Raw genomic sequence first — 14,931 nt, forward strand, 5'->3', positions numbered from 1 at the left:
ATCTATGGAATGTATTGTTTGTGTATATGTATAAAGTGTATCATGTGTGCATATGTATAAAACATGTATAATGTCCATCATGTATGTATATGTATAAAGTGTTTCATGTGTGCATATGTATAGAATGCATAAAGTGTCTGTATTTGTATAGAATGCATAATGTCTGTATATGTATAGAGCGTGTATATGTATAAACTGTATCATGTGTGTAAATGATTTAGTGTATATACATAGTGTGTCTGGATTCATTAACTTAAAATGTGTATATATATATATATATATATATATGCAGTTGATTGTGTGTGTATGTATAAAATGTCTGTATATTTATGGAGTGTATCATATATGGAGTATGTATATCAATAAAGTGTATCGTGTATGTATAAATTATATCATGTATAAAGTGTGTTGTGTTTGTATAGAATGTAATGTGTGCTTTTTTATTATTATACTTAAATATTTAAAATGTAAAATTATGCATTAACTTGAGCAGCATTTTTCCCAGGCTAACTGTCTCTGTTTCACTGATGGTTGCTTCTTTTTAAAAATATACATACTCATACTTGCTATAACGTTGCATGATCACATCAAGTTCAGCTGGAGAAAGAAATGCTGATCTCTTTTTTTAAGATGTTGCCATGGTCACTCGTAATATCTGCGCTCCATTGATAATGCCTTTTTATAGTCACAGTGTGCGCGCTTAACTCTGAGTTGGTCTGCTCAAAGTTGATTGACCTAACTCAGATCCGCTATTCTGAAACCAAAAACTCTGAGTTTTTAATCTCTCGGTAAATCAACTCAGAGTTCAAGTTTAAACTTGTTTGTTGTTTGAACCTCCTTATTGAAACAGGCCCACTGTGTGCTGATTTTAACTCTAAAAAGCTTTGCTTTTTGGTAAGCAAAGTTTGTGCTGGGATTTGTTGGTGTTATTAGGACTCAAAAGAGAGACAGGCCTCTGTGCCCCTTTCTAATACGATTGTAAACGAATAATAAGATATGAAAAGATTTATGGTAACTATTTACATTATCACTACGCGTTTATGGATGAAGAGGGATGCACTTCTTACCTTTACCGCTAGAGGGAAGCATTATATAACTCAACACAGTCGCTTGTTTACGTCTGACACACTGGAGCTTCAGACTCGGAAAAGGAAAAGGCAGCAACTTCATCTCCCTCCTAAAAAAAAGTGTACCTTTCTGATCCGACAGAAACGTTTGTAGGTAAAATTTGTTTTTCAAACAAAAAAGATAGAAATTACAAAATTAGATCTCTTTTCATTGAAAAAGTTGCTACTTTGTCCCCTGTAATCTCTTATTGGAATAATATGTAGAGAAATTTGATATGGGAAAAAATATGGTCTTTGCCACAAAAATATTTTCTCACCAACAAGGTCAAAGAAGTGTCTTTTAAATTGATCAACAAATTTTATCCTATAAAACAATCTTTGAAAAGTTTATTTCTAAAATTGATGTAAAATGTTAATTTTGTCAATTTCATACTGAAACTGTTTTTCATTTGTTTTGGGAGTGTAATTATGCTGTATAATTTTGGAAACATATTGTATTATTTATTAATGATAATATACAACAAGATGTTTCTGTTACTTTTAAAGAAATTATTTTTGGTTATTATGAATCTGTATGAATAAGAAATGCTTGTTTTATAATAAAATTAATTTATTTTCTTTGTAAATTCCATATCCACAAATGCAAATTTACTAATACTAAACCATATTTTCCTGTTTTTTTTTTTTTTAACAAGAATTTAGTCATTATATACAATTAATTTCATTATATAAAAATAAGAAAGCAAACAGAACTATTTCATTTTGTAATGACTTTAATTTATCTACTGTTCTTAATTCTTAAATGTCTTACCCTCAAGTTTATATCATGTTCTTTATTTTTATTCTTCTGTCTTTCTCTCTCGTATTTCTTTTTCATTGACAATGTAATTTATATTCTGTATTGTAAACAAATATTGCTACAAACTTGTCAACTGTTTTTTGGCCAACAAAAAAAAAAAAAAAAAAGAAAGGCAGCAACTGAATGAACGTAAGTGGATTCAATTTCAACACTAAACTGCTGGTGTTGTAAGACAATGCTAGTGTATTCAAGACATTTTGCAACGTAATTGTAACGTTTACAACCTCTTATTATAATTCTGACTGTTATAATTGTGGGTTTAATAAACGTGAGATTATAGTAAACATCTTCTGATTTTAAGAAATGCATTCGGATCTTACAACCCGAGTATATAAAGTGCTTTTTAAACAGCTTTTTACATTTGAAATGTTATTAACCTAATAAATTAGGTTAATATAAAATAAGAAAAATACTAAATAAGAAAAATTAATATGCAATTTTGAGCAATAAAGTCAGATTTGTGCGAAATACTGTGAATTAAAGTCAGGATTGCTTTAAGGAAATAATTCCAGAGGCAATTCTGAGGGGAAAATGTCAGAATTACAAGAGAAAAAAGGTTGCAATTACAAATGTGTCTGTTATATATTCTCCTTTTGAGCTATAAACTTGCAGTTGAGAATTAAAATCTTGCTATATTAATAACCTGACAATTAAAATAAATTTAGCTCTGGGAAAAACTCATGAAAATATTTGCAGTAGTCAACAAAAGAACTGTGAAATGGAAACTCAAAATGAGTAGAAACAGAAACATAAAATATTGTTTTTGTACAGTTCTTTGCACAACATCATATAAACATTACAAAACAACCTAATGGTGCCTGCTATTTATAATTAAATACGTTTGCCTCATTTATCTAAGTCCAACAGATTTTCTGATGTGGTCAGTTTGCTCAGTAGCTCACTTTGTGTTGTTTTGTTGTACTTGTAGAGTTCTCGGGTTCGAGGCCAGTGAAACATGGTTTCACATGCAATGATTTCAGTTATTTCACAGCTACAAAAATCATAATAGAAGACTCTGGATGCTAATGCTACACACAATACAGGGGGTCCGCAGAATCTTAAAATGTCTTAAATTTTACAAACACAATTTTATACCTTAAAAACTCTTAAATTGACTAAAATATTGTGTTGAAGGTCTCAAATTTTAAACGGGTCTTAATTTTCTTATGTCCAAGTGAAGATACCCAATCGGGCTGACACCCAATAACCTCTAGTCCATCTCAATCAAGGGAGTAGAATTGGCATGGACGATGGGGACGTGCCCCCACCAATATCCAACAATTACTAAAAATGTCCCTACCAATAATCGAACTGACTTCAAGTAATCCTCGTCAACTCTTAACTTACACATGCACCAAGTCAAGTTTTCTACTTGTTCACCGTAATATTATTAATGAAGGCTGTGCAATTAATTAACTTTCAGTTTTGATTTTGGTCTCCATGATTGTGAAGAACAATAATCAAGAATCACACATCTCTCTAAATTTCACTACATTCATACCTTCCTAAAAGCCATAAAATAATTGACTTTTGCAGCATGGTACATGATTGTTATTTGTATTTTAAGTGTTTATTTTATGTTATTAAGCACTTAAATCATGTTTTTAAAAGTGCAAAACAGAATTTGAGCTTTCCAATGCTTGCACTCTAGGTATATACAGTTAAAGTCAGAATTATTAGCCTCCTTCAATTTTTTTTCTTCTTTTTAAAATATTTTTCACATGATGTTTAACAGAGCAGGGACATTTTAACTGTATGTCTGATAATATTTTTTCTTCTGGAGAAAGTCTTATTTGTTTTATTTCGGCTAGAATAAAAGCAGTTATTAATTTTTTATTAACCATTTTAGGGACAAAATTATTAGCCCCTTCAAGCTATATATATATATTTTTTTTTTTTCGATAATCTACAGAACAAACCACTGTTTTACAATAACTTGCCTAATTCCCCTAACCTGCTTAGTTATCCTAATTAACCTAGTTAAGCCTTCAAATGTCACTTTAAGCTGTATAGAAGTGTCTTGAAAAATATCTAGTAAAATATTATTTACTGTCATCATGGTTAAGATAAAATAAATCAGTTATTAGAAATCTCTCCGTTAAACAGAAATTGGGGAAAAAATAAACAAGCGGTCTAATAATTTAGGGGGGCTAATAATTCTGACTTCAACTGTATGTCCCCACCAATGTCAAAAGTGAGTCTACACCCTTGATCTCAATACTTTTTTTTTTTAAATAATATTTGTTTTTTTTTATAGCAAGGATTTACAATTCACAATAGCTGTTAGACATTTTAACAGCAAATTCTCTGTAATTAAGTCCCTAAAACTAAAGCATCACAACCCTTTACATTTACATTTACATTTAGCAGACGCTTTTATCCAAAGCGACTTACAAATGAGGACAAGGAAGCAATTTTCACAACTAAGAGCAACAATGAATAAGTGCTATAGGCAAGTTTCAGGTCTGTAAAGCCTAAGAAGGGAAGTATTAGTATTAGTATTTTTTTTTTTTTTTGGTACAGTTAGTGTGATATTCAGAGAGGCAATTGCAGATTAGGAAGTGTAGTGGAGAGTAAATAGTTGAGTTTTTAGTCGTTTCTTGAAAGTAGCGAGTGACTCTGCTGTTCTGATGCAGTTAGGGAGTTCATTCCACCAACTGGGCAGATTGAGCGTGAGCGTTCGCGAAAGTGATTTCTTCCCTCTTTGGGATGAAACCACGAGGCGACGTTCATTCACAGAACGCAAGTTTCTGGAGGGCACATACTGTAGATCTGCAGAAGTGAGAGCAGATAAGAAGGAGCAAGGCCAGAAGTCACTTTGTAGGCAAACATCAGAGCTTTGAATTTGATGCGAGCAGCAACTGGCAGCCAGTGCAAACAGACTAGCAGCGGAGTGACATGTGCTCGTTTAGGTTCATTGAAGACAACTCGTGCTGCTGCATTCTGGAGCAGCTGAAGAGGTTTGATAGAGTTAGCTGGAAGCCCAGCTAGTAGAGAGTTGCAGTAATCCAGTTTGGAGAGAACAAGAGCTTGAACAAGGAGTTGAGCTGCATGTTCAGATAGGAAGGGTCGGATCTTTCTGATGTTATAGAGTGCGAATCTGCAAGATCGAGCAGTTCTAGAAATGTGGTCAGAGAAGTTTAGTTGGTCATCAATCGTTACTCCAAGGCTTTTCACCATTTTGGATGCAGTAATGGTTGCCCCATCCATCTGGATTGAAAAGTTATGGTGTAGAGTCGAGTTGGCAGAAACAACAAGCATTTCTGTTTTTGCGAGGTTCAGCTGGAGATGATGATCTTTCATCCAGTGTGAAATATCCAACAGGCAGGCTGAGATGCGAGCTGGAACCGAGAGATCATCAGGATGAAAAGAGATCTTCTATTAGTACAAAAACTATTTACAGAAGTAACCTTGCCATTAGAATAAATTAGTCGTGTTTAGCCCTGCATAAGTCTCAATTAAATTTATAATGGTAATAAAAGGTTCTTAAAAAGTCTTGTATTTGATTTACAGTTTTTCTCAGTCGCTTTGGTGCGTTTCTCACAACACTAGTGCATTTTTGCACAACATTTTATGATTTTCTCGAAATAATTAGTAAAAACTGCAAAACCTAGCTGATAACCTGCAAAAGCGCGTCACATGCTCAAAATGGATAGCTCATTCCTCAAAAGCAAGTATTCATGTCAATCAAAGTGTCAGAGCCATCAAAATGAAAAGTCCTGACACCATTGTTTATGAACAAGATAGTCAAATGGCTTGGTCATGTTTTCATTATGAGTTTACTCTGTACATTTTTTTCAATGCAAAAAAGTCAGATTTTGGTGACACTTCCTGAAAATGCTCAAGACAGCACTATAGACTATTCGCACAGCCATTTGAAAACTACAGTAAATTGAGACATCACTGCATTGAGTGAGTTATCTGAGTACAAGACACTGAATATGTATGTTTCACATTTTTACTCTGCATTTGCTCTTTGCAATCCTAACTTACTCACAGCATTGTGCAAAAGAATAAACACACCCTTATTTACAACAAACATAAACTCCCTTAAGCTAGAGCTGTGCAAAACTGTACACAATATTGCAGAACATATTGGAACTGAGCCTATAACATACACAGGTCTGTAAGTCATTTATCAAATTGTTCAATTTTAAAGACATTTTCAGGAAAATAAAGATTTAAATTTCTTTTATAAAATTAGTTTGACAGATTTTGACCACTAGTTCAACATTTTTGTATGTAATGACTCAAGTAATGAAATGAGGACTGTTAGTTTTATATAGAATGACTATTCAGCATTTACAGAAGAAAAAGAAACCTGCAGTAACAGTTTGAGGACAAAACCCTGACAAATGTCTTAAATACAACATTTGAACAGTGCCTTAAAATGTAGTAACCATAGTATAAGTAGAATAATTAACACTGGACCATTGGATTATTGGGAAATAATGCACACCTGAGATATAACGGCTGTGACGAAGCATCACTATCTCAAATGTGCATTATTTTCCTAATAATACAACAAACCGGAGTCAATTATTCCTTGCATATTTCTCTCTGCTATTCACCTTGACTTTTCTCCCCCCACAGGCTTCGAGGTTTCTCCCGTCAAGTGTCCCGGGGCTGTTTCTTTCTGTCTCTCTCTCCACCAGGTTATCAGGCCTGCAGAGGGCAGATGGTGTCACGTCTCAGAGCGTATTGATCCAGGTTCAGGTTTGCTTGTGGTTCATCTATAAATACACACGTGGTGCTATCGGTGGCCTGTCTGGGGAGGGAAGATTCTCCAGCCGCTGCTCAGGCTATTTCTGCAGGCGATCTATAAGCCCCAGCGACCCGGGGTTCAGTTTCTAGGCAGTAGATCAATGGAGAACTGCAGAACTGAGAAGATGCTCCCCGCTTTGTCCCACCTGCCGATTGGAAACCCTGCTTTCTCTCCAGCTCAAGACTGCAGGTGGACAGAGTTAAAGCTTCAGCTCTTTAATCTGTCTCTTATGAATGTAGAATGAAAAGTAGGAAAAGGATGTTCTCTTTCGTATTCATACTAGGGCTGCACAATATATGGCTTCAGCATCAATGTGCGCATTCGCAATAGTCGCATGGCAAGATGTGCAATGCTGAGTCAGAAATATTGTTGATCAAGAGCCACAGAACACGTTATTTGTAGAATCCAAGGTTATAACAAACTCCATTTAAGACAAGTCATTTCACTCGGCAGCCATCTTTAAAACGCCTCTGGGGCAGTATGCCCGGGCATTTTGTTTGAATAGGGAAACATCAAATTCTCCAAAACTATTAGCCAAGCTTAAGATTAAATTTCATACTACAAATCACCAATAAAATTAAACAACATCTGTCTCTGTTTCATTTCGTAATGTTAAAATCACACAAAATCTCCAGAAACTCACGTCTGGTCTGAGCCCCTCCCCCAGAGAATTGTCATTCTGTAGCGATTGCTGATTGGCTCCTGTACTAGAAGGTGGGCTTTATTTGACATATAGCGATCGCTGATTGGCTCCTGTACTAGAATGCGGGCTTTATTTGACATATAGCAATCGCTGATTGGCTCCTGTACTAGAATGCGGGCTTTATTTGACATATAGCGATCGCTGATTGGCTCCTGTACTAAAAGGCGGGCTTTATTTGATATATAGCGATCGCTGATTGCCTCCTGTACTAGAAGGCGGGCTTTATTTGACATATAGCAATCGCTGATTGCCTCCTGTATTAGAAGGCGGGCTTTATTTGACATATAGCGATCGCTGATTGGCTCCTGTACTAGAAGGCGGGCTTTATTTGACATATAGCGATCGCTGATTGGCTCCTGTACTAATAGGCGGGCTTTATTTGAACTATAGCGATCGCTGATTGGCTCCTGTACTAGAAGGCGGGCTTTATTTGACATATAGCGATCGCTGATTGCCTCCTGTACTAGAAGGCGGGCTTTATTTGACATATAGCGATTGCTGATTGGCTCCTGTACTAGAAGGCGGGCTTTATTTGACATATAGCGATCGCTGATTGGCTCCCGTACTAGAAGGCGGGCTTTATTTGACATATAGCGATCGCTGATTGGCTCCTGTACTAGAAGGCGGGCTTTATTTGACATATAGCGATCGCTGATTGCCTCCTGTACTAGAAGGCGGGCTTTATTTGACATATAGCGATTGCTGATTGGCTCCTGTACTAGAAGGCGGGCTTTATTTGACATATAGCGATCGCTGATTGGCTCCCGTACTAGAAGGCGGGCTTTATTTGACATATAGCGATCGCTGATTGGCTCCTGTACTAAAAGGCGGGCTTTATTTGACATATAGCGATCGCTGATTGCCTCCTGTACTAGAAGTCGGGCTTTATTTGACATATATTGATCACTGATTGGCTCCTCTACTAGAAGGCGGGGCTTTATTCGCCATATTGACAGTTACACGTTTCCCCATTCAAAAGTATACGAGTAACATGTCTTGTGTATTCTAGAGTCCAGGGTTATAATAGATTTTTCAAGAGTTCACACTTAGCTAATAATCAAAAAAGCTTAATTGGCATGCTGTCCCGGGAGAGAGCCCAGGGCTCGTAATATCCTCGAGCCCGGGGCTCCCTCCCTTTAGGAGGGCGAGAGGGAAGTTTGAGCTCAGGAAGGTCTCGAGAACTCCCCTGCTTGTCGCCGTGTGAGAAGTGTAAACTAAGGTCATCTTAGGTGATAATTTGGTTTAGTCGATTGCTATGGTGTATTTTTTTGGACGGTGGTAGGAAACCGGGGAACTCGGGGAGAACATGGGAACTCCACACAGAAACACAAACCGGCCCAATAGGAGGTTGAACCAGTGGTGTTCTTGCTTTGAGGCAACAGCGCTAGCCACTGGGCCACCGTTTCGAAAAAAAAGGGGTGTGAAGTAGGGGTGGAAGGGGGGAAAGCTTTGAGACAAAGATAACTGGAGTGAAAAACTTTGGTTATTTATAATGCCTCCATAATCATCTAATAGGGCAGATTACGGAGTTAATGAGCTGCCAGCCGTGTTGATCATAAGCACGTGCTCCTCTCGAAATTAGTTTTATAAATAAACCACACGTATTTTTCACTGTTTTAGTTTTTATTTTTTGACTTTTTGTTTTCAAATTGAGTTAGTTTTAAATACTTTTTAGAGGCAGATTTACTAGTTTTTATCAGTTTCTATATTTTGAAATTGCTTAGGTTTAGTTTAGTTTATAGGGGAATTACCAACCTACGTCACACTAGTTCAACCGCACATACCGATGGCAAAAAAGGACCGGTTACAATAGTAAACATGTCGTGTTGTGTGGTAGGATGTCAAATTCACAAGTCCACAAATAGAAAACTTAAATTTTACCATACACCACACTGCTTTAATGCCAACCATAGACAAAAAACCACCATAAGTGCTAAATGGAGTGAGGACCTAATTAAAAATGCTCGACTCTGCAATTCTCATGTTATATCAGTTAAGTTTACGCTATACTGAATCATACACATCACTCGTTGTTGGGTGCAGCAATGATTTCAGCAAAAACAGTTAAACATGCTGAATTAAACTGCAGACACTGAATGCTTAGAATGAAATGTAAAAATGTACATTCATATACCCTGCAGTACAAATGCAGTTCACTGTCAGAATGCAGTAGTTCTGCTTGTTGATGATTACCCAGGCCTTGTACAGCTCCGTCTTCTGTTCTTGTTTTTAGCTAGGCAGAACCTCAGTTTTTAGCACTACATAGTTTTGAATCTGGTAATCATGGAACATTATTTCTTGCAAATGACCACACAGAATAAAATTGTAGGCATTCAAAGATTTGTAGGCCTTTAACTTCTCTTTTGTAAAATTACATAAAGTTTCAATGAAAGAGTTGTATATTTGATTACATTAAATAACTGGTGTCACTTTAAAAATGCACACTTCTACCGTATTATGAAAGCATCAGACTGCTTTCCTAACTTTTTATGCTCATTTAAGACGAAATTAGTTGTGTTTAAAAAAAATCCACCAAGATCGACATCTTTAGATATTATTATTATTAATTGTGTGTATTTTTATTACTATTTTTAATTGTGTGTATTATTATTATTACTATTATTATTAATTGCGTGTATTATTATTATTGTGTGTATTATTATTAATTGTGTGAATTATTATTATTGTGTATATTTTTATTGTTATTACTACTATTATTGTTAATTGTGTGTATTATTGATTTTGTGTGTATTATTATAAATAATAATAATTGTTTGTATTATTATTATTACTAATTGTGTGTATTATTATGATTGTGTGTATTATTATTATTATTATTACTAATTGTGTGTATTATTATTATTAATAATAAATGTGTGTATTATTATTATTGTGTATTTTTATTATTATTATTATTATTATTAATTGTGTGTATGTCTGTTTAAACACACACCCAAAACCCAGACTTTTGCTCCGCTTCATGCGTGTACAGAATCCGTTTGGGAAACAGCGTCTATTTATCACTATGGAGTGCATCAGCTGACAGTCGTGCACCGATATATGATTGTTTTGAGGATTGTATATGAAGTGGAGACAGCACCTGTAATGAAAAAGAATGGGAATCCTGTCGTTTTTATTTTTATTTCAAAGTGTTTTCATGCCTAAAAAAGGCGAAAGCTCACAACAGACTCTTATTTAAGAGCAAGGGTGGACCCTGGTGGTTTGGCGGTATGGGTTATAAACAGGGAGGGTCTGCTTTATTTGCCACCATTCAGAGAAAGACTGAAAATACGTGAGAAATAGGGGAAAATACCTTTACGGGATAATATTGGGATAGAACTGTAAAATACGGGAAAATCCCGGGAAAAACAGGAGGGTTGGCAGGTATGCACAGGGCGTCAGCGTCAATGCTTCCTATTCACTTTGAATGGGTGATGTCAGGCGTTGTCGAACTGCATTGTGGATCCATCGGCACTGTTTCAGTGGCGTTGCTCGCCTCAGAAGTTAGGAACTTCTCAACTTTTCAAGCTGCACAGGACACATTGGCCAATTAGATTGTTTTATGCAAATATACCAGCTCAGACAGTAGTCGATTGGGGACTAATTTCATTGGCTGACGCTGCTATGATGATCCCGTCAGCCCCAACTTCAACCAACCACTCTGTCAAGCGTTGACATTGAAGTCACATGTGAATCGTTTTGGCAATGAACAAATTTGGATTACTGTTTGAAAAGTTAGGTGGCCTTGCCACAGAGTTTCAACCATTGCATTAGAGAGGATAGGGATATTTATACCATATGTTTAATAATTTAGTATGGCCACTAAACAATGTTACAAAGATGTAAATGTCCCTTGATAGAAAAAATGTTCCACACCCCTGGTTTACACTTTACCATTGCACACACTTTGTAAAATTTAATTTATCAAATTTTTGTTTTTGTTTTCGATCATTAAACATATTTGCATTAGTAATGCAGGTAAATTAAAGTAAATTGGGTTAAATAAATAAAGAAAATAATAATCTTCCTAAATGGATTGTTAAAAAATGTTCAATAATTATATTGTGAATTTATTTTATTTTATTTTTTGCTGTATCGCTCAGCCCTAGTTTCCCATCAAGGTTAGTATCAGAATCAAAAATCAAATCTTTTTTAGCTTTAAAAAGAAACAAACAGACTTTCACAAAGCCATAATGGAGGTAATGTAGCTTACCGGCCTTATCTTTTAAAACCCTATTACAAGATATACACAAGTAAGCTGTTAAATCAGCACTTTCTCATTTCAGAACACCAAGGCAAAGGCGGCGCGGCCCACTGGAGCAAAGAAAACAGAGGCTTTTCCAATCGATCCTTCATTACAGAGCAGAGCTATAACCAAAAGACTCTTTCAGGCCAAACACACTTTCAAACACGGCTCAACGAGGACTAGGTAGGGCGTAATTTCAAAGCAGCCTGACATTTCTTTAATGTACAGCGTTGTACCAACCTTCTGCCAGACAGACGGGATCGGTGTCAGGTTTTGCTGGAAGAAGAAAGCAGAGTTCAGAAAGCGCGTGTCCTCCTCGGGATACAAACAGCATCTCTTATTTACAGCTCGGAATTGGCAAAGCCTGTTTTTGGAGCACACAGAGGAATGTTTGGCCAAGACGGCTGTCATTAAAGTTAAATGCGCTACTGTCTGACGCAGCCATGCTAGAGCTAACCAACAAAACAGACTTAAAAATTACATAAATTACACAAATCGCTTTCTTTGAGAACGGCAGAAGCCACCAAGCAAATTTTTGTATTTAAAAGACGTCTAATAGACGTCCAAACATTGACTAAATATAGGCTATGTGTAGTCATTCATTCCTGTCTTTCTTCTTTAAAGTGTTTTATCAAACAGACATGAAATGTATAGTACAGTTAGCTTTTAGCTGAGCTTTGTGCTTAAGACTCCATCCTTGATATCAAGAACGCATTTGGGAACTTTCATGTGTCCTCCGTTCTTGTGGTCTTGAGTTTTGGAACTGAACTTTGGCTGTTGATGATGATATTGAGAACAAGAGGACCCAGGATCACTGAAGAACACATAATTGTAGGAAATAATTCCAAAAGGTAGCTGACTGTGTAAAGCCATACAAAACAAAAGTACGATGTATATGCTGAGTTCAGCAGCTAATCAGCCGGAATGACATGACGGCGACCAGCGAGACCTACTGTAGCTGTCCCACAAGTGGCCACGCCCTTAATTATGCAGACTTAATATAACTTAATAAAAAGAAACGGATGAGTTCAAAAAACATTCACCCCCTCACCTCCTAGCTATATACACCAAAACCATCTTTTGTATCAGGCTTTAAACATGTTTTTATCAGCTGTAAAATAGACCAATTTACCATTGCAGTCTATGAACATCTGGAGTTCCTGGAATTCTATTGAATTGGATGGAATTGCAGTTTTAGTTACTTCCGTATTGGCTTCACGAAGAAGAGTGGGAGGTTGCCGCTTGGTCACCCCTCATCTGTAAAACTTTCCTATACAGACAGTGATAATCCAGATGAGAATTTCCTTCCCAAAAATCAGCTAAAGCTAATAAATCATTCACAAAATGTCTTGAAACATGTTCATATTGCTCTGACATTTGAGTCACTTCGCTGATCTTTAAACTCCTGCTAAAATGAGCTATAGTTTTCTCTCTGATGGGTCAGAAATACAGGAGACTCCTGGGAAAAACGGGAGTTTTGGCAGGTATGGCCTCGGCTGGGTCAGTTGGCGTTTCAGCGTAGAGTTTGCATGTTCTCCCTGCGTTTGCGTGGGTTTCCTCCAGGTGCTCCGGTCCCCCACCACCTATAGTTTGCACTATTGTTATTGTTTACATGCCTCGAAATGGTCTATATCAGGGGATCTCAACCTTTTTCACTTCGAGGTCCATCACCTCCTCTGAAAATTATTTGAAGACCCAAACAGATTGTCTAGACAATCTAGACAAACGGAAATTGTGCGTTTTCTCCTGGTCCTCAAATACGTCACGCACCCTTCTCACCCCTCCACACCGAATCACTCCTCGCTCTTCAGACACGTCGCGAACACCTTGTCAAACACCACCAAACCACAACCCAGCGGGACTGTGCAAAATAAACCCTGAAACTCTGACTGATATGAGGAGAGTTTATTCAGACATGACTTGTTTTAGCTCTTTTGGTCCGTTTATACACTTTGTCGTGTGAATAGCCCCTTTCACACATACAGACCTTTCCGGAAAATTACCGGCAATTTTCTGGAAAGGTTGTATGTGTGAACAGGTCCTTTTTGAAAATACCGGTAAATTCGTTCTGGCTATTTTCCGGAAAGAGAAGTTGTAACATTACCGGCAATTTGCCGGAATGCTGCGCTGTGTGAACGCAGAAGGAAGATTTCCGGAATAAGCTCGTGCACGTCTAGAACGTGTTGACGTAAGACTTCTGCGTTAGCCAATCACAACAGTCAGACGCATTTACGTCCGCGCGGTTTGTGAGAATAAAAGCCTTTGAATATTTTTCCAGACACATTTAGCTGCTAGAAGTTAGTCAGGTCACGTTTATATGTTCTTCTTAATGCCAACTGTGCAAATAATCATCGATAAGATGCTTATGATAAGCCGTTGTTTGTTTACCTTCAAGCTTTGCGTGTGCCCATGAAACAGCCTGTGAGGGCCAGCACACGCACATATTATGAACATCTCGACATGCGAATATGATCCTGTGAAAGTTGTTTACAATATTGATCATTAAAAGAGTTTGTAGTTTAGTCAAATGTTTACAAATACAAGCGCAGCCGTTTAAAGCTCATTTGTGGTGAATGATGTCAGAATTTACCGGTATTTTGGAATGGATGTGTGAATGCTCTTTTCCGGAAAAATTCCGTAACGTCCTCGCCTGTGTGAACAGCGCTTTTTTGAATATACCGGTAAAGTCGTTCCGTAAATTTTCCGGATATTTACCGGTATCACTGTGTGAAAGGGGCTAATGTGAATCACACCAGAAGCAAAGAGCAACAATGTAACAATTGTAATGTCTGTTTTGGAACAAATGAATTGATTCACAGGTGTTAAAGCACCCTAACTCTAATCATTGTAACGTTAGCCTGCTGATTCTAACGGGCGCATGCGAGTAAACTGTTTTTTTCTTGTTTTACGCTTGAGCAACTAAATGAATGCCAAAGTTTATTTAACTGAATGTATTTTAATGACATTACAACATTGATGCTGTAAAAGGAACCGTATAAAATGGGAAAAAAGTTCACAATAACAGGTCACCGGAAAGTTTCGCTCCGCATATACCCCTTTGACATGTAAAATTCCAGCGCAAGTACGACCCCGAATATGTAAAGTGTGGATTTACATATTTTGACAACAAAAAAGGCTTAAAACCTCAGTGTGTCATATGTAGTGAGGTGCTTTCACATGGGAGCATGAAACATAAATTAAAACGACATTTAGAAACCAAACATCCCAGTTGCAAGGATAAACCTGTGGACTATTTTCCAAGACGACTCCAAAAGCTGAGGGCATCACAAA

The 14,931-nt window shown here is 36.8% G+C and overlaps 1 long non-coding RNA gene across 1 annotated transcript; it reads left to right on the forward strand.

Annotated features, from left to right (window-relative positions):
* Positions 1–4,442: 4,442 nt before the first annotated feature.
* LOC141380238 (uncharacterized) lies at positions 4,443–9,629 on the forward strand. The gene is made up of 3 exons (XR_012397917.1): positions 4,443–7,405; positions 7,610–8,623; positions 8,677–9,629. It is a non-coding gene; the product is annotated as an uncharacterized lncRNA (long non-coding RNA).
* Positions 9,630–14,931: the final 5,302 nt, after the last annotated feature.

Source organism: Danio rerio, chromosome 22, assembly GCF_049306965.1.
Source record: "Danio rerio strain Tuebingen ecotype United States chromosome 22, GRCz12tu, whole genome shotgun sequence".
Classification (NCBI taxonomy): domain Eukaryota; kingdom Metazoa; phylum Chordata; class Actinopteri; order Cypriniformes; family Danionidae; genus Danio; species Danio rerio.